The following is a 21,216-nucleotide window of genomic DNA, read 5'->3' on the forward strand; positions in this document are numbered from 1 at the left end:
TTCTACACCCAGTGCCGCACGCTCACGCCCCATCACCAACCTGATTTCTTTCCTCATGTTCATGTTCCCATGTAGGATGTGGAAAGCATGATGCCCGCCTTCCTCTCCCTGCTCCTCGTCGTCTCAGGCTTGAGGCTCGCCTTCTCTCCCTATCTCATCATTTCAGGCATGAGGCCCACCGTCCTCTCCTTTCTTGTTCTTGAGGCAGGTGGCAGTCCCTTCAATGCAAAGTGATGGAACTTGATCTTGTCTTCGCCATGCTTTTAGGGGATCCGAATCTCATCATACTTCTAACAACGATCCTCTTTGAAAAGAAATATGTTAATAGATATTGGAACAAAGCTTTGACAACATGAGATTTGTTATACTGCACCAATCTTTGAAATGAATAAATGTTAGCAATTATACCAACACCGGAAGATGAACAACACTACTGGTCTCTCCATCACATATATCGATAAATTCTAGTATCTAACAATCTAGAATAGCAGCGGTCTATGGTACACAATAATTAATAGTTTAAGACTACTCAATAAAACATAAAACTTGGTAGTGATTATGAATGTACGAAAGAATGACTCTTTGCCAAATAGTAAAGTTGAGAGAAGTAACACAAGACAGTGAAACTTACACAGTAATACTTCACCATGGTTTTGACTACCCCTGAATATCAGGTGAATCATGTCTCTAATCGTTTTCAATCTACACAGTGGACTTTGTCTTAACACCCGCTTTAGCTTCACAACAAAATTCCTGAATATGTAGGAATAAAACAACAAAGCTCAGTAGTTTGCAAAAACCATGAAAATCTATAGGTAGTCCATTGTGTTCAACTGAAAAATAACACATGAGTATAGAAAGAACTATATGTTTGATAATAACTATTCCAAAAGAAAACCGAGTGCATTCAATTGGAAAAAAGAATGAAATAGAAAAACTATTTACTTCTTTGATTAGTAGAGAAGCACTATAGAAAAACTATTAACTATCAATATTTAAATAAGCTTTTTGGATATTTGAGACATGATATTCAGTACACAGAGGTGGACATGGCTGAGGTGATGACGCAGGTGGCGTTCGTCTCACAGTTTCTTACATAACTCAGTAGTGAAGCATTATCATCTGTCTAGAGAGGCGGACATGGCCAAGTCAAGGTCGTGTCTGTCTCACTGTCACGGGCTCAAGGTTGTCCCCAACTACAAGAACAAAACAACACATCAATTCACATTACTACTTTGCTTGTCAAATTACAGGGTCCTGATATTTTCAGTTAGCAATTCAGTGGATAGGCTGACAAGGTCTACTCAATCTAAAGTTTACCAACATTAGAGGAAATGCATATAACAAAGGAAAGGAGAAGGCATTGGCATCACAAACAAATATGTGCTAATACAACAAATACGGTGAGCTAAAACTGATAAAACAGGGTAAACGAGTAGGCATTTGCATCACGAACCTTCTCTGATACAGAATGTTGTGTGATGTAGAAGTTGACGTCGAAGTCAGCTCCCCCCAAGCCACCAGCAGCGCCAGGGCCCGCTGCAGCCCGATCTCGGGCATCCAAAGCTCATCTCGCCACAGCGCCTACGCCTCCCGTGCACCTCCTCCTTCCTGCTCGCCCCACCAGGGAGGACGCCACACGCGCACCGCCGTTGCCGTGTGACCCAGCCGCCAGCCAGCCTAGTTGATATTAGGCTTGAAACCATGAAAAACACTAAATCTGGAAGGGCCACAATGTATACTGTATTCCACTAATGCATGAAAAACACAATGCTCTTCTTTTTTTATCTTTACCAGATGTATTCAAAACCATATATATAAAAAAATCGGCAGCACAAGGAATAATTTTTGTATTTTCTTCTTGAAGCATGACAATTGGCCTAGCAAGGTTGGGATATGTGTGCTACATCAAATGTATTGTCTTAATATTTTGTTGTACAAGAGCGAGCACGGGGAAGACAAACTTACATGCGCTGCATATCCAAGCACAACTGCTGATCTTTGAAGCTCCTTGTGACTGTAAGTGCGCTGCTTTGTCCTGGGCTTTCCAATTTGCCAACCGAAAAATGTCAAAGGACCAACATGTGGAGATTTGATAACACCGAGAAAATGCGTTCCATTTCCATTCTCTTGCGGAAGTGTCCCATTCTCTTGCGAAGGTGTTTGACGCTCTCCTGAAAATGCGGTGTTATATTATCATAAATGGCTACAGAAAGTCATACAAGGATTGATTGTGTTTTCGATTAGTTCTTGTATAAAAACAGAGCAAAAATAATCATGTGACTACATGATTGTTATTGCTTATATGGGCCTATGGGGCATACACGCACGCTAAAATCATGCACATCCTATCAAGCATTGTTGCTCAGGGGAGGCACATGAGTACTGAATTCTCACCATTGGTACGGGAATGGTGGTTCTCTGCAACCGGCAGCTCACGGAAGACCCTCATAGGGTACAGACAGCGACCTGGGCTACCATGGACTGCTGCCTCATCCTCAGCAGCCTCTGCAGACCCCCAAGTAGTGCCTTCTCCGCGGATTTTAACTCTTTGGCTTCCTGCGATCAACCATGAGATGGATGGTATCGGACCAATGTAACGCCCTCGATGCGGCTATATCTCCCACGTGTCGAAGCACGACTTAGAGGCATAACCGCATTGAAAGCAATGTCGCAAGTGAGGTAATCTTCGCAAACAATCCATGTAATACAATAGGGGAAAAGATACATAGTTGGCTTACAATTGCCACTTCACACAATTACATGAATAAAGCATTACGTCAACCAAAAACAATCAAGGCCCGACTATGAAACCAAAATAAAAGAAGAACCCCAAAGGCGAAAAGGTCCCCGATCGACCTCAATTGGGCTCCACTACTGATCAACTAGAACGAAATAACACAAAGGACAAGATCTTCATCGATCTCCTCCTGAGCTTGGTTGCATCATCTGCACGGTCTCATCGGCACCTGCAAACTGGTTTTGGAAGTATCTGTGAGCCACGGGGACTCAGCAATCTCGCACCCTCGCGATCAAGACTATTTAAGCTTATGGGTAAGGTAAAAGGTATGAGGTCGAGCTGTAGCAAGCGACTAGCATATATGGTGGCTAACATACGCAAATGAGAGCGAGAAGAGAAGGCAAAGCACAGTCGATAAAAGTATGATCTAGAAGTGATCCTAAAACAACCAACGTCAAGCATAACTCCAACACCGTGTTCACTTCCCGGACTCCGCCGGAAAGAGACCATCACGGTTACACACGCAGTTGATGTATTTTAATTAAGGTCAACTTCAGGTTTTCTACAATCGGACATTAATAAATTCCCATCTGCCCATAACCGCGGGCACGACTTTCAAAAGTTCAAATCCCTGCAAGGGTGTCCCAACTTAGCCCATGACAAGCTCTCACGGTCAACGAAGGAATAGACCTCCTCCCGAGACATTCCGATCAGACTCGGTTTCCCGGTTCTAAAAGACATCCTCGACAATGGTAAAACAAGTCCAGCAAGACCACCCGATGCGCCGGCATCCCGATAGGAGCTGCACATATCTCGTTCTCAGGGCAACACCGACTAAGCAATCCGTACAACTAAAACCAGCCCTTGAGTTTCCCCGAGGTGGCTCTAGTTTGGACCAACGCTTAGACAAGCACTGGCCCTGGGGGGTTAAAATAAAGATGACCCTCGGGATGCGCGACTCTCAAGGGAAAAAAGGCTAGGTGTCAAATGGTAAAACCAAGGTTGGGCCTTGCTGGAGGAGTTTTATTCAAAGCGAACTGTCAAGGGGTTCCCATTATAACCCAACCGCGTAAGGAACGCAAAAATCCGGGAACATAACACCGATATGACGGAAACTAGGGCGGCAAGAGTGGAACAAAACACCAGGCATAAGGCCGAGCCTTCCACCCTTTACCAAGTATATAGATGCATTAATTAAATAAGATATATAGTGATATCCCAACAAGTAAACATGTTCCAACAAGGAACAACATCTCCATGTTCCAACAAGGAACAAACTTCAATCTTCACCTGCAACTAACAACGCTATAAGAGGGGCTGAGCAAAGCGGTAACACAGCCAAACAACGGTTTGCTAGGACAAGGTGGGTTAGAGGCTTGGTTCAACAATATGGGAGGCATGATAAGCAAGTGGTCGGTATCGCAGCATAGGCATAGCAAAAGAGCGAGCAACTAAGCAAGCAAAGATAGAAGTGATTTCGAGGGTATGATCATCTTGCCTGAAATCCCGCAAAGAAGAAGAACGAGTTCATGAAGAAGACAAACGGACGTAGACGAATGGGTCCTCACAAACGCGACGTTACCGGAACCAACCTGAAGAAGCAAACACCGGAAAGAAGCACACAACATAGTAAACAACCAACACATGAACATGGTATGATATGCATGATTGGACAAGGAATGCATGAACCTGGCCTCAACTTGGAAAACCAAGTGTGCCACTGGAAAGATGAGATGAAATCGCTTGAAAACAATATAAAGAACGCCGGAATTGGTGCTACGGTTTGGAAATGGCAAGCAATGCAAATATGGCACCGGTCTGCGATATACAGCAAGTAGCCATCTAAATGAAACAAGTTAAACATGCTACAGCACTCAAACATGGCAACAAAATACATGGCAGGGATCCATTCATAATGCTTAACAAAAGATGAACACTAAGCTACAGCCAATTCATCCATTAACAGGTTCAAACAAGCATGGCAAAAATGCATTTGGTAAACAGATTTCAGACTTAGTGAAATTAACACTTGTCTGGAATTTCAGATCAGATAGCACTCTTTGGAGCATGAAAACTATATGCTACAGGACCTGATCATGGAAAACTCAAGCATGGTATGGAGCTACTCAAAGAGCTTAACAAAAGTCCCTTAGTGACCTTGAGCCAAAAGGGATCAGAATATACAATTGCAAGCATGTGAACATGGCAAAAACATAATCAGTTCTCAGAATTAGTGAAAACTGGAGCATGCTGAAAACAAATATCAAGTAGGCATGTTAACGAGCTCAATGCACTCACTACAGAGCAAGGCATGACAATATAAGCATACACCCATCAAGAATACACATTATACAAGCTATACATGGCAAGAACAATAACATGGCATGCACGGATCAACTAAAACATCCTCGTAAAAATTGCTAACAAGTAGACAATCTGCCCAGATTCACGAAATAGCAAAAGTAGAGCTCGATTGACTCAAGCTAGGGTTCACCATAATTGCAAACAAGGACATGGATGGATAGAGCACTACAAGATTAACAAAACAACCTTACTGATCATCCTCAAAAGAGGCACGGATCACTAGGAAACAACATGAACATATGGCCATATGAGATAAACATCTCAAGGACTTAGTGGAAATGCTAAGTCCCTGAAATCAGCATTACCAAATGCCTCACTTTGCAAGCTTGTGCTAGTCACCACACACATCACAAAAATACATGGGTTGTACCTCTGGAAAGATGGAAAAACCCTTAACAAAACATATGTAGAGCTCAGGGGCATATCATGCACACAATAATCATGGCAATAATGACAAATATCTAAATGGAGCAGCAGTTCTGACAATTAACTCAAATAGCACTCTTCTAACAGCATTTCGGGCATTAAGATGAACTTAAATGAAAATGATGCAATGAGATGAAATGATATACTCTGTGAGACGAACATTTTGATATGATATATGCATGAATCGGAGCAACGGTGATGCAGTTACGACATGATGAAGAGAGGCACATGAACCTGGAATCTCAGGACTTAGCAGAAATTCAGTGAGCGTCAAATAGTAAAAATCGCATGGGACGGAGGATAGCTGGGCTGCTCACCACTGGGCTTGGCCCACGGGAAGAGGAGAAGGCAGGCCGGCGGGAGCGGCTGCACTGGGCCGGACTCGGGGCGCGGCCCACGCGGTGGCGCGGTCAACGGAGGAGGGCAGATCGGGGCTCTCCCGATCCCGATCGGGACGCCGGCGGCGAGGTCGACCGGCGCGACGCCGGTGATCGACGGCAGGAACGGATCCGACCGCTGGGCACCGGATCCGGGTGCGGTGGAGGTCAGTAGGTGACCGGCGATGCGGAGAAGGGCCGGTAGGGGACGCGCGGTGACTGGAGGGCAGCACAAGGCGGCGGAGACGGCGGAGTAGTTTGCTGGCGGCGAACTTGGACGGCGGGCGAGCAAGGCGGGGCGGAGGCGATGCATGCGGCGGTGGCGGCGCAGGCGTGAGGACGCGACGCGGCGAGGTCGGTGGCGAGGCACGGTGCGGGATCCGGGACGATGATGTGGTGGCTGGGCGCTCCGGCGACCCGACCGGCGAAGTCCGGTGAGCGGGCGCGGTCAACGATGCGTACACGCGGCGGCGGGCGGATCCGGGCTCGCGCGGGCCCGCGATGGGCTCCGCGGGCCATGGCGGTGGTGGGAAGTGGCGGCGACAGGTGGCGCCATGTGAGTGGGCGAGGGCGGTGGAGGCGATGACGTGGCGGCTTGTGATTGGTTGGAACGACGTGGCGGTGGGAGTGGACGTGTCCGGCGAATGGATGGACATGTCCGGCAGCGCGAGAGGAGCGGGGCTAGGGTTTGGACTGTGAGATTTTTCGGAGGGAGCCACCTATTTATAGGTAGAGGGAGCTAGGAGAGTCCAAATGAGGTGCGGTTTTCGGCCATGCGATCGTGATCGAACGCTCTAGATGATGGAGAGGGTTTTGGTGGGTTTTGGGCCAAATTGAAAGGGTGTTGGGCTGAAACACAGACGAGGCCTTTTCAGTTCCTCAGTTAACCGTTGGAGCATCAAACGAAGTCCAAATGGTACGAAACTTGACAGGCGGTCTACCGGTAGTAAACCAAGGCCGCTTGGCAAGTCTCAGTCCAATCCGGAAATGTTTAACCCCCACACATGAAAAGAAGGTAGAAATGACCACCGGAGGAGAACGGAGCGCCGGAATGCAAAACAGACAACGGGAAAAATGATCGGATGCATGAGACGAACATGTATGCAAATGAAATGCACATGATGACATGATATGCAATGCATGACACGCAAGCAAAGACAAGGCAACAACAACGAATAACTGGACGACACCTGGCACCTCGGTCTCGGGGCGTTACAACACTCCACCACTACGAGAGGATCTCGTCCCGAGATCTAGAATGGCACCGGAGGGACAACGGAAGAGAAAGAAAGAAGAGGTAAAACTAAGTTGCTCCTTTGACAAACGAGTGACACCAAAGAACCTCGAGAGGTTGCGCAAATTTGAAAGAAAGAATACAACGAAGATGAATAAAGTTGAAAGCACTCCGTTAGGGAAAAGAACAAGGAAGAACAACTTCGGGCAGCACTCCGGTTGAAAATAACAAAAATTGAATAAGAACTTGATAAGATGAGAGGATACTTGATGAAATCACAACATACATCCTCCAGAAGTATTGAATGAATGGAACAAGGGGTAAGAAAGGTCTCAGAAAGCACTCCGGTTTAAAAGAGATGAAAAACTTGATAAAATGAAAGAGCTTGAGCAAAAGGACACAATACTCTGGTAAAAAGGATAAAACAAGAAAAGAACACGGTCCTGACAAAACAAGGAGATGGGTTGAAGAGAGCAACATCACAAAGCCTCCGGAACAAAAGTAAGAATGGAATGGAATGGAATGAATGAAGGGGAACACGATCTTGAGAGAGCACACTTACAACAAATACTAGAACGGAGTTGTTGGAAAACCAACAACTAAAAGAATAAGCTTGATATGGTCTTATGGAATAAATCTGAAATTATGAGGTGACAACCTGCCACTCACGGAAAAAGAATTGGATTGATATGAACAAATTGACGAGAAAGTATATCGCACCGGAAAAAGGGATAAATGAAGAACTTGGGTCATTTATAAGCACCATGGATAGCAACAATCCTCAGGGAAGGCTTTAGGTGAAATGTAATCCAAGATAACTCCAATGACGAGATTGGTGGATTTAAAATACCTCATCATGATAACTTGTGAAACACGAAGCACGAAGGGAAGTTATCAAGAATGACATAACCACACCTCAAAAGATGTGCATGAAAGAATTGCACTCCGGATTGCAAGATGAAGAAAACTTGAGCTCCTTAGAAAAGAATCTTGATGAACGCTTCAAGAAGGGAATAAATCCTTGATGAACCATCATGTATAGCCTCCATGAAGAAACTCCAGTAAGAAAAGAATAACAAGAAAAAAGGAATTGAAAACACAAGGTGAACCCTTGCAATGATTTAGATGGATCTCCATGATAATTAGAGCTTGGAACTCCGAGAAAGAGAAGACAAGGCATCTCAAACTGAGAGTATGATATGATGAACCACTCCGGAAAAGGGATTAATCACTTGGATGGAACAAGAATAAGAATTATGTTATGCGTATCCTTCAACAATTTAATTGCTGACAAGCAACGGATTTGGCATACTACTTATCCTCGTAAAAAGATTAAGAGAGATATAGCGCAAACTTGAGAAGGTCTTCAAGGAACCACGGGTAGAATTTGAAAAGCACGAATGCATAGATATGATACATGAAGGGATATGATACACGAAGGAAGAAAACTCTTGAACGAACCACCGTAAGAATTGAAAAAGAACGAATAAAACATAAAGAAACACCGGGAAGAAATATAAAATGAATGAAGATGCTTGAGCGGATTTAGATACATGAGAACGAAGAGATCACGAGCCAATTAAAGATCACTTGAACGAATCACTAGTAAAATTTGGAGAATGATAGCTGAAAGCTGAGAATGAATAATCCTGAAATGATGGACTTCGGAGAATCAAACTGAAAAGACTCCTGAATTACTCCGGATGGGTGAAAATCTCACAAATGAAAACAATTATGAGAGGATGGCAGAGAATGGGGCAATATTTAAAAGAAACTCTTCTTCGGTCTCCAACTGCAGAGAATGACGATGAGGAACACCACCATGAATTGTTGAGGCACTCCGAATGAAAATTATAAAGGTTGAACCAACGATGAAATAATTTGACAGATCTTGGAGAAATACATTTGACTGATGTCAATTCATTCTTACGTCAAACTATGAAATGAATTTGAGACTAACTCCGGGAGAATAAGAAGAGTCAGGTAAGATCCTGGGAAAAGACCTGTGGGTTAGGGCCCACTCAAAAGAAACACTGTTGAATGATTTAAAAGAGAGAATGCACCAGTTGAATTTAAATGGCTTGAATGAGATAACAACCTCGAAAGATCTTGAATGAATGCAGAGTGGAAACACGAATCTTTGAGATATCTTTAGCACTCCGGAACAAATGAATAACAAAAGGTTAATGATTGAGAGGTGCACCCGCAAGAGAAGACATGTGAAATAAGGAAAAGAATATGATCAAACACCAAAAGCTTGATTTGAATCCACCGGAGAAGGGAAGGAGTGAAGAGTGACGAACTTGAAGCTCCGTTAGAATCTTCTTGAGAATCACCGGATAAAGATATTGATTGAAAAGAATGGAGAGACTTCACATCAGTAAAATGGATACTTGATTAAGAAATTCGAGTCCTCAAAGAAGAAGGGTGGGTGGGCGGGAAAATAAAGGCAGCTTGGGACGAATGAAATGAGCACCGTTGAGAAGAACTAATACTTGATCTCGCGGTTGTTGAAATGATCGTATCCACTTGAAGAGAAACACGTCGGTGAAAAGAAATTGAAATGACAAACTCGATGATCGAGAAGGATTAGTATTCACATAGGAATATGAGAACACCATTTGGGAAAGGTATGGAATCAACACTTAGACATTGAAGCAACTCGAATACCACAACTCAAAACAAAACAAAGGATTGGCTTGCAGAATAAGCTAGAACAAATATATCATAGAGATTTCGTCCAAAGTATTCGTGGTGGGGCCTACACAGGCTCGATCGTATAGCACCATCATGTACAAGGCAGTGCACATGACATACGAAGCGTCCCCGAGTCGGCATAGCCAAGGACTCTTTAAGACACAACGAGACCACTATAAACCAACCGTGAATAGGCGGACCACTAGACGTCGAACCCCAATTTCATATCATACATCTATCGAAAAGATATCCTAAGAGCTACTTGAATTCCCACCAATGAAACTCCCGAACCTTTCCAGTTATGCAATCAGGTGTTGGGGATACAGGGGAAGCATAATATCTCACCCAAAACTAGCAAATCCTACATCCAGCTGTATCCATCCTTCAACACATAACCAAGAAACCTTTGGAAATCATCTACCTCAACCTTCGAAAAGCATCCGTTATACGAGTTATGAAAATACTCCCAAACTCCCGCCCCAGTACTGGGTGGCGTCGAGGTTATCTCACCAACGAACTGCATAAAAGAGATTTTCGATGTCGGCGTACTAAACTCAGGTATTCCAGAACTGCAACGATAAAATTGTGACGACAACACCTCAGAGCTCAACTCCCCGGGACACTTCCACAAAACCCCTGACAGGAGGCACCAAGACAATGTTCTCGTCATAAAACCATCGGAACGATTCCAAGATACCCGCGTGATCCTAAAAAATTTTTAGTGAAATTTGAGAAGAGAAGAGTCAAAACTCTACGTCAGGATGCCTTACCAGAGCGATGAGGAGACTGAGGAGTAAAAAGAATTCCTAAACTCTCCGATATATAATTCCTAAATGACTCAAAACATTTTTCTAGACACAACTCGGCTGCTAAAAACGATCAAGCAATGGGGCTCCTAAGGTCGGGGAAGGCTCTGATACCAACTTGTAACGCCCTCGATGCGGCTATATCTCCCACGTGTCGAAGCACGACTTAGAGGCATAACCGCATTGAAAGCAATGTCGCAAGTGAGGTAATCTTCGCAACAACCCATGTAATACATAAGGGAAAGAGATACATAGTTGGCTTACAATCGCCACTTCACACAATTACATGAATAAAGCATTACATCATCCAAATACAATCAAGGTCCGACTACGGAACCAAAATAAAAGAAGAACCCCAAATGCGACAAGGTCCCCGATCGACCCCAACTGGGCTCCACTACTGATCAACTAGAACGAAACAACACAAAGGACAAGATCTTCATCGAGCTCCTCCTGAGCTTGGTTGCGTCATCTGCACGGACTCATCGGCACCTGCAACTGGTTTTGGAAGTATCTGTGAGCCACGGGGACTCAGCAATCTCGCACCCTCGCGATCAAGACTATTTAAGCTTATGGGTAAGGTAAAGGTATGAGGTGGAGCTGCAGCAAGCGACTAGCATATATGGTGGCTAACATACGCAAATGAGAGCGAGAAGAGAAGGCAAAGCACGATCGATAAAAGTATGATCAAGAAGTGATCCTAAAACAACCTACGTCAAGCATAACTCCAACACCGTATTCACTTCCCGGACTCCGCCGGAAAGAGACCATCACGGTTACACACGCAGTTGATGTATTTTAATTAAGGTCAACTTCAGGTTTTCTACAACCGGACATTAACAAATTCCCATCTGCCCATAACCGCGGGCACGGCTTTCGAAAGTTCAAATCCCTGCAGGGGTGTCCCAACTTAGCCCATGACAAGCTCTCACGGTCAACGAAGGAATAGACCTCCTCCCGAGACATTCCGATCAGACTCGGTATCCCGGTTCTTCAAGACATCCTCGACAATGGTAAAACAAGTCCAGCAAGACCACCCGATGCGCCGACATCCCGATAGGAGCTGCACATATCTCGTTCTCAGGGCAACACCGGATAAGCAATCCGTACAACTAAAACCAGCCCTCGAGTTTCCCCGAGGTGGCGCTGCAAGGGGCTCTAGTTTGGACCAACACTTAGACAAGCACTGGCCCGGGGGGGGTTAAAATAAAGATGACCCTCGGGATGCGCGACTCCCAAGGGAAAAAGGCTAGGTGGCAAAAGGTAAAACCAAGGTTGGGCCTTGCTGGAGGAGTTTTATTCAAAGCAAACTGTCAAGGGGTTCCCATTATAACCCAACCGCGTAAGGAACGCAAAATCCGGGAACATAACACCGATATGACGGAAACTAGGGCGGCAAGAGTGGAACAAAACACCAGGCATAAGGCCGAGCCTTCCACCCTTTACCAAGTATATAGATGCATTAATTAAATAAGATATATGTGATATCCCAACAAGTAAACATGTTCCAACAAGGAACAACATCTCCATGTTCCAACAAGGAACAAACTTCAATCTTCACCTGCAACTAACAACGCTATAAGAGGGGCTGACCAAAGCGGTAACATAGCCAAACAACGGTTTGCTAGGACAAGGTGGGTTAGAGGCTTGGTTCAACAATATGGGAGGCATGATAAGCAAGTGGTAGGTATCGCAGCATAGGCATAGCAAAAGAGCGAGCAACTAAGCAAGCAAAGATAGAAGTGATTTCGAGGGTATGATCATCTTGCCTGAAATCCCGCAAAGAAGAAGAACGAGTCCATGAAGAAGACAAACGGATGTAGACGAACAGGTCCTCAAAAACGCGATGTTGCCGGAACCAACCCGAAGAAGGAAACACCGAAAAGAAGCACACAACATAGTAAACAACCAACACATGAACATGGTATGATATGCGGGATGCGGTATGCGATGCATATCCATGATTGGACAAGGAATGCATGAACCTGGCCTCAACTTGGAAAACCAAGTGTGCCACTGGAAAGATGATATGAAATCGCTTGAAAACGATATAAAGAACGCCGGAATCGGAGCTACGGTTTGGAAATGGCAAGCAATGCAAATATGGCACCGGTCTGCGATATATAGCAAGTAGCCATCTAAATGCAACAAGTTAAACATGCTACAGCACTCAAACATGGCAACAAAATACATGGCAGGGATCCATTCATAATGCTTAACGAAAGATGAACACTGATCTACGGCCTATTCATCCATTAACAGGCTCAAACAAGCATGGCAAAAATGCATTTGGTAAACAGATTTCAGACTTAGTGCAATTAACACTTGTCTGGAATTTCAGATCAGATAGCACTCTTTGGAGCATGAAAACTATATGCTACAGGACCTGATCATGGAAAACTCAAGCATGGCATGGAGCTACTCAAAGAGCTTAACAAAAGTCCCTTAGTGACCTTGAGCCAAAAGGGATCAGAATATACAATTGCAAGCATGTGAACATGGCAAAAACATAATCAGTTCTCAGACTTGGTTAAAACTGGAGCATGCTGAAAACAGATATCAAGTAGGCATGTTAACGAGCTCGATGCACTCACTACAGAGCAAGGATGACAATCTAAGCATACACCCATCAAGAATACACATTATACAAGCTATACATGGAAAGAACAATAACATGGCATGCACGGATCAACTAAAACATCCACGACAAAATTGCTAACAAGTAGACAATCTGCCCAGATTCACGAAATAGCAAAAGTAGAGCTCGATTGACTCACGATAGGGTGCTCCATAATTGCAAACAAGGACATGGATGGATAGAGCACTACAAGATTAACAAAACAACCTTACTGATCATCCTCAAAAGAGGCACGGATCACTAGGAAACAACATGAACATATGGCCATATGAGATAAACAACTCAAGGACTTAGTGGAAATGCTAAGTCCCTGAAATCAGCATTACCAAATGCCTCACTTTGCAAGCTTGTGCTAGTCACCACACACATCACAAAAATACATGGGTTGGACCTTTGGAAAGATGGCAAAACCCTTAACAAAACATATGTAGAGCTCAGGGGCATATCATGCACACAATAATCATGGCAATAATGACAAATATCTAAATGGAGCAGCAATTCTGACAATTAACTCAAATAGCACTCTTCTAACAGCATTTCGGGCATCAAGATGAACTTAAATGAAAATGATGCAATGAGATGAAATGATATACTCTCTGAGACGAAAATTTTGATATGCTATATGCATGAATCGGAGCAACGGTGATGCAGTTACAACATGATGAAGAGAGGCACATGAACCTGGAATCTCAGGACTTAGCAGAAATTCAGTGAGCGTCAAATAGTAAAAATCGCATGGGACGGAGGATAGCTGGGCTGCTCACCACTGGGCTCGGCCCACGGGAAGAGGAGAAGGCAGGCCGGCGGGAGCGGCTGCACTGGGCCGGACTCGGGGCGCGGCCCACGCGGTGGCGCGGTCAATGAAGGAGGGCAGATCGGGGCTCTCCCGATCCCGATCGGGACGCCGGCGGTGAGGTCGACCGGCGCGATGCCGGTGATCGACGGCAGGAATGGATCCGACCGCTGGGCACCGGATCCGGGTGCGATGGAGGTCAGCAGGTGACCGGCGATGCGGAGAAGGGCCGGCAGGGGACGCGCGGTGGCCGGTGGTGGGAAGTGGCGGCGACTGGTGGCGCCATGTGAGTGGGCGAGGGAGGTGGAGGCGATGACGTGGCGGCTTGTGATTGGTTGGAACGACGTGGCGGCGGGAGTGGACGTGTCCGGCGACTGGATGGACATGTCCGGCGGCGCGAGAGCAGCGGGAATAGGGTTTGGACTGCGAGATTTTTCGGAGGGAGCCACCTATTTATAGGTAGAGGGAGCTAGGAGAGTCCAAATGAGGTGCGGTTTTCGGCCACGCGATCGTGATCGAACGATCTAGATGATGGAGAGGGTTTAGGTGGGTTTTGGGCCAAATTGAAAGGGTGTTGGGCTGCAACACACACGAGGCCTTTCCGGTTCCTCGGTTAACTGTTGGAGCATCAAACGAAGTCCAAATGGTACGAAACTTGACAGGCGGTCTACCGGTAGTAAACCAAGGCCGCTTGGCAAGTCTTGGTCCAATCCAGAAATGTTTGACCCCCACACATGAAAGAAGGTAGAAATGATCACCGGAGGAGAACGGAGCGCCGGAATGCAAAACGGACAACGAGAAAAATGCTCTGATGCATGAGACGAACATGTATGCAAATGAAATGCACATGATGACATGATATGCAATGCATGACACGCAAGCAAAGACAAGGCAACAACAGCGAATAACTGGACGACACCTGGCACATTGGTCTCGGGGCGTTACAACCAAACTCAGCCAGCCCCAAGACCCAACGCATTACAATCACACATGGAGAAGACGTAACGGGCAGGTACCTGCACTTGTCTGTTCCCGGTGGCGAGGTCCCTGGAGAGCGGCATCACCCGCTCGATCTACGCCTGCATCTGCTCCTTGCAGCACCCGACGCCCTCGGCGGCCCTCCGCCTGGCGACGGTGAGGTCGTCCGCTTGCGCCCGCCGGCGCTCGAGTCGCCGCCACAGCTCATCCAGCACCGCGCCCTGCCGCACGGACTCCCTCCTCACCTTCCTGAGACGGGCACGTCTAATCAAGCCCATGACAAAAAAAGGGGGCGGCAAGCAGAGCGAGCAGGAAGCAAAGCATCCACACCTCGAGCGCGGCATCGAGACGGCACGCCAGGTGTGCCTGTTCCTCCGGCGATGTAGAGGAGGGTGGAGGTGGCTGAGCGGGTGATAGTGGAAGGCGGAGCGCGGCGGCGGAGTGGGTAGATTGGGGAAGCAGCGGCAGAGCGGGGAGATTGGGGCGGCGCTGCATCGCTAGACGAGGGAGATAGGGCGGCCGCATCAAGATATGGTGAATCGAGAGACAAATGGTGGCGTGTTTTTTTCGTTTTGCACGGGATGATGGGAGGTGGGCAAAAAAAGCCGACGAAAAAAATCAGACGAAAGTAGTGGGATGAAAATAAACCCGGAACGGAGACTACCAACTCAGACATTAGGAGTAGATACTAGTAGGAGTAGTAGGAATATGAGTACACTCCCGTGCTAGCATGCCTCTGGATTCACTTCATCCTCCAGCTATCATCCATATTGCGAGTAGAACCAAATTCTCGTGCATGTGGAAGCGCGAAGAAGGACTTTTCTTTTTTGAGGATAACCGCATATTCCTTAACCGTAGTAGGAACATGAGTAGTACTCCCTCTAGTCCTCTTTTGTCTGTGCATAACTTTTTTTAGTATTTCTCTAATTAGTCTATGTATATACCCTTTTGCATGCGCCCATTTCCCTCCATGCCCCGCATTCACAGCATTAATTAGTGTACGCATGAGCAGCTACAGCCAGACTCCAGCTAATAAACTGCAACATATGAGTGGGCCATTCTGTGCACGTGGGAGAGAGAAAAGGCAACCGAAGAGCCCGTCCAATCCATTGCATGCAGCAGTCAAACCACCACATCTCTCCTCATGCATGCGCATAACTTCTCCCATTTACTTCTCCATCAGGAACCGATTTTCATCGGCTTTTTCACTACTCTTTGATCTTCATTTGCATCCAAACCACACTGCATTCACATTGTTTTAACCTCTTCGCATCCTCCTGGAGTAATTCCGAAGCCCCTATAAATAATCATCTTCTTCAGTTAGACTAGCCATCTAATTCTGATTCTCCAAACCATAGCCCTCTGATCTAGCGGTTCCAAATGGCGAAAGAAATCGAGATGCAGATTTTTAGCGTCCAACATGTCCTCGTCGAAGGCTCGTTGAGCATAGTTGCCATAGTCACCGACAACCCAAGGGTTGTTCGGAAGTGGATCAACAATGTATCCAACTCCCTCCAAAAGGTGGAGATGAATGTCATCAGTCTCGACACAGAGTACACGGAGCGTGCCACTGGGAAGATCCAACGCACCGTTGTCCTTCATCTGTGCCTCGAAGATGATGTTTTGGTGTACCAAATCATACACGCGCCCTCCATACCAGGTGAGCTTCACGATTTCTTGTCTCGGGAGGACATATACTTCTATGGGGTAGCCATTGCAGGGGACAAACAGAAGTTGGAGCCGTACAACCTTGATTTGAAAAGCATCGCTGACCTACAAACCAGAATAAAAATTCCTGTAGAAGATTGTGATAAACTGACACCATCCCTATTCGACATAGCAAAATTTGTGCTCGGAACAAATCTTCAGAAGGGTGACGAGACGCTAGCATTAAGGTCGTCTGGATGGGAGAATTATCCCTTGACGTACGAGCGGATAAAATATGCTGCCCTCGATGCCCGTGTGAGTTTCGAGATAGCTGCAAGGTCCAGAGAGCTTGTTGCGAAGCCGTCTCCCACAGAAAATGAGAAGAAGAAGAAGAAGAAGAAGAAGAAGAAGAAGAAGAAGAAGAAGATGTTGCACCAGCAGCAGGGCATTATGGATGGATGAACTATTCCCTCTCTTGTAAAAAAATATTCCCTCTCTATGTATGTTGATATAGATGGACTATTTTGATGGTGTGCATGTCTTTGGAACAAGTAGTAGCGTGGGTCCGCTTGACTATAAGGAACTATTTATCCGCCTAGCTTTCTCTACTACTCCTTCCAGTGATCGGTATGCAATGCATGTGTCCATAGACATGACAGCTTGTCCATGGAAGTTCAACTACGGCGACCATCACGTTTCATCCACTGCCACTCGTGATTCCCACGACGCCATTCCAATCCACGGCACCACGACGTGCGCCTCACCCCTCTCGGCCGCACCGCCCTGGTTCCTATTGAGCACTGCGTTGGTTTTCCCTTGAAGATGAAAGGGTGATGAAGCAAAGTAGTGTCAGTATTTCCCTCAGCTTTTGTGAACCAAGGTATCAATCTAGTAGGAGGCCACGCACGAGTCCCTTGCACCTACACAAACAAATAAATCCTCGCAACCAACGCGATAAGGGGTTGTCAATCCCTACACGGTCACTTACGAGAGTGAGATCTGATAGATATGATAAGATAATATTTTCGGTATTTTTATGATAAAGATGCAAAGTAAATAAAAGGCAATAAAAATAACTAAGTGTTGAAAGATTAATATGATGGAAAAATAGACCCGGGGGCCATAGGTTTCACTAGTGGCTTCTCTCAAGAGCATAAGTATTTTCACGGTGGGTAAAAAAATTACTGTTGAGCAATTGACAGAATTGAGCATAGTTATGAGAATATCTAGGTATGATCATGTATATAGGCATCACGTCCGAGACAAGTAGACCGACTCCTGCCTGCATCTACTACTATTACTCCACACATCGACCACTATCCAGCATGCATCTAGAGTATTAAGTTCATAAGAACAGAGTAACGCTTTAAGCAAGATCAATCACTGTTGGAAGCTCGTTAACGTATATGGCCCTTGTCAGGGCGAGCATCGTGTCATGTTCACAAATTGGCTTTTTGATCTGAATATACCCTCTGCTGATGATTGGTTATTACTAGGCGATTTCAATTACATTCGCTCACCCGACAATCGCAACAAACCAGGTGCAAATGTCCAAGACATGTTCACTTTCAACGACTTTATTCGGGAACAAAACCTAACTGAATTACCCATCAAGGGGCGTGCCTACACTTGGTCGAATATGCAGCTTCAGCCACTCCTTGAGCAACTCGATTGATTTTTCACCACGTTGAATTGGACTACCACATTTCCCAACACCCTGGTGAATCCTTTAGGCAAACCTGTTTGTGACCATACTCCTTGTTCTGTGGTCATCCAAACTTCAATCCCAAAAAGCAAACTCTTCATGTTCGAAACATATTGGCTTGCTCATCCTGGGTTTATGGAGGTTGTTGAACATGCCTGGAACAAACCTATCAGATTCAATAAGAACCATAAGTGCGTGGCAAAAATCAGGCAAAAGCTCAAGACAGTTCGTCATGCTCTCAAACAATGGAGCAAGAAAATCTCTCGCCTTAAAATAGCCATTGAAAACACCAATAAAGCTCTTTTGGAGCTTGACAATATTGAGGATCGTCGGACTCTGACCACACCAGAAAGAAACTTTCGACGCATTCTCAAAAATCACTTGCTTCGGCTTCTGCAATATCAAAAAGACTACTGGAAAAAGAGGTGTATAGTCAGATGGATTCAGTTTGGTGACGAAAATTCCAAGTTCTTCCAAACCATTTCCACCGAACGCTTCAGAAGAAACTGCATTAGCTCGCTCAAAACCTCTGCTGGAATGGAAATCGCTGACCATGCAGGGAAAGAGTCCATTTTATTTGAAGCATTCAAAGAATGAATGGGCCAAGCAAATCCTCAGCCTACGAAATTCAACTTAGAAACCTTGTTGAAGGAGGATGTGGATTTCTCGGGTCTCATTGCTCCATTCACTCACAAAGAAATTGATGATGTGGTGTCTGCAATGCCACCCAATCGGGCCCCTGGCCCTGATAGCTTTAATGGAGCTTTCTTAAAAGCATGTTGGCCAATCATTAAAAATGATTTTTATCTTCTTTGTGATGAGTTTCATCAAGGTGGCCTTAATTTGGAAAGTATTAATGCGGGTTTGATCACTCTGATCCCCAAGATTAATTCGCCTGAATGTGTTAATGACTTCCGACCGATCACGCTTATCAACTGTTGTTTGAAGTTGATCACTAAAATTTTGGCGAATAGACTCCAAAAAATCATACTCCGAATTGTACACTGAAACCAATATGGTTTCCTTCGTGGCAGATCGATCCATGACTGCCTTGCCTGGGCTTTCGAAAATATTCATCAGTGTCAGGCCTCCAAACGAGAGATTGTTCTTCTCAAACTTGATTTTGCGAAAGCGTTTGACACGGTCGAGCACTCTGCCATGCTCCTAATTCTGAAGAGCATGGGCTTCCCGCCAAAATGGCTGGCTTGGATGGAGAGCATCTTTTCGTCGGGCAAATCTTCTGTGTTACTGAATGGGGTGCCAGGTCGACAGTTTCTATGCAAATGTGGGGTGCGTCAAGGAGATCCGATGTCTCCCCTAATATTCGTCCTTGCTGCTGATCTACTTCAAAGTGCTATCAATGTTGCGCTCCAGCAGGACTTGATCAAACACCCCATCCCTCCTACTGATGACGCTAAATACCCTGTAATCCAGTACGCCAACGACACAATTATTGTCCTTCCGGCCTGCATGGACCAAGCAGCTAGAATCAAATCAATCCTCGAAGATTACGCCACCTCTATTGGCTTGAAGATCAACTTCCATAAATCCACACTTGTGTCAATTAATACGCCATCAAGCAAGTGCAATGACATGGCCGACCTTTTTGGATGCACCCAGGCCAGCATGCCCTTTACTTATCTCGGTCTGCCCCTTGGCACCACCCGACCCTCCGTCCTCGATCTGACGTCGTTCGTCTACAAAGCCGAAAGGAAAATCACTGTTGCGATGTCCTTAATGTCCTACGCGGGTAAGTTAGCGTTGGTAAACTCGCTCATCACCTTGATGGCAATCTATCCCATGGGAACTCTTCGATTGCCACCAAAGATTCTTGCTCAGATCGATAAAATCCGCAGACACTGCCTCTGGAACAAACACACGACTGATGGTGACAAACATACCTCTTTGGCTGCTTGGGACATGGTGTGTCGACCCAAAAAGTGTGGGGGCTTGGGTGTCCTTGATCTTAAAATTCAAAATGACACGCTTTAGCTCAAATTCCTGCATAAATTTTACAACCGAATGGATGTCCCCTGGGTTCGGCTCATCTAGGAAACCTACTATGTTGACTCCATCCCACATGCTTCGAATAGTTGTGGCTCTTTTTGGTGGCGTGACCTAGCAAGTCTTATGACAGTCTATCGTGGCATTTCTCAGGTCCAAATTAAATGTGGTGGTTCTGCCCTATTCTGGAAAGATGACTGGAACCAGTCCATCTTGGCAGAACAATATCCACACGCTTTCTCCTACGTTCTTAATGAGGATGTGTCCGTGCAAGGGTTTTTGACTGCCCGCGCCCTTCATGAAACCTTTCATCTACCACTCTCGCTGCAAGCTCATGACGAACTTAAGCTCCTCGAAAATTATATGACTACAGTGACTTTGGAAGATCATGTTGACATTTGGTCCTATTGTTGGGGATCAACCGTATTCAAAACCACAGCCTACTATCAGTTTGTTTTCCGTGACGTGGTGGCTCACGTGGCTTTCAAGTGGCTCTGGAGGACTACATGCATACCCAAAATCAAAGTTTTTGTCTGGTTTTTACTTTCGGACCGGCTCAACACGAGGAATATGCTCAAGCGGTGACACTACAATATTGGTAACAACTTTGACTGTTTACTTTGCGGGCATCATATCAAAGAAACGGTGGAGCATCTCTTCTTTCATTGCACCTTCAGTAGGGAATGTTGGACCTTGCTATGTATATCTTGGGCTGCACAAGGGGATAGGTTGCAGTTGCTGGAGAACCTAAAGATACAACACCCGTGCAAGATGATCATGGATGTGTTTCTCACTGCCGCTTGGAGC

At 45.6% G+C, this 21,216-nt stretch overlaps 1 pseudogene; it reads right to left on the bottom strand.

Annotated features, from left to right (window-relative positions):
* Positions 1 to 1,584: 1,584 nt before the first annotated feature.
* Positions 1,585 to 15,548, bottom strand: LOC123153328 (uncharacterized; annotated as a pseudogene).
* Between the last annotated feature and the right edge of the window lie 5,668 nt (positions 15,549 to 21,216).

The sequence above is a fragment of the Triticum aestivum genome, chromosome 7A (assembly GCF_018294505.1).
Source record: "Triticum aestivum cultivar Chinese Spring chromosome 7A, IWGSC CS RefSeq v2.1, whole genome shotgun sequence".
In the NCBI taxonomy this organism is placed as follows: Eukaryota; Viridiplantae; Streptophyta; class Magnoliopsida; order Poales; family Poaceae; genus Triticum; species Triticum aestivum.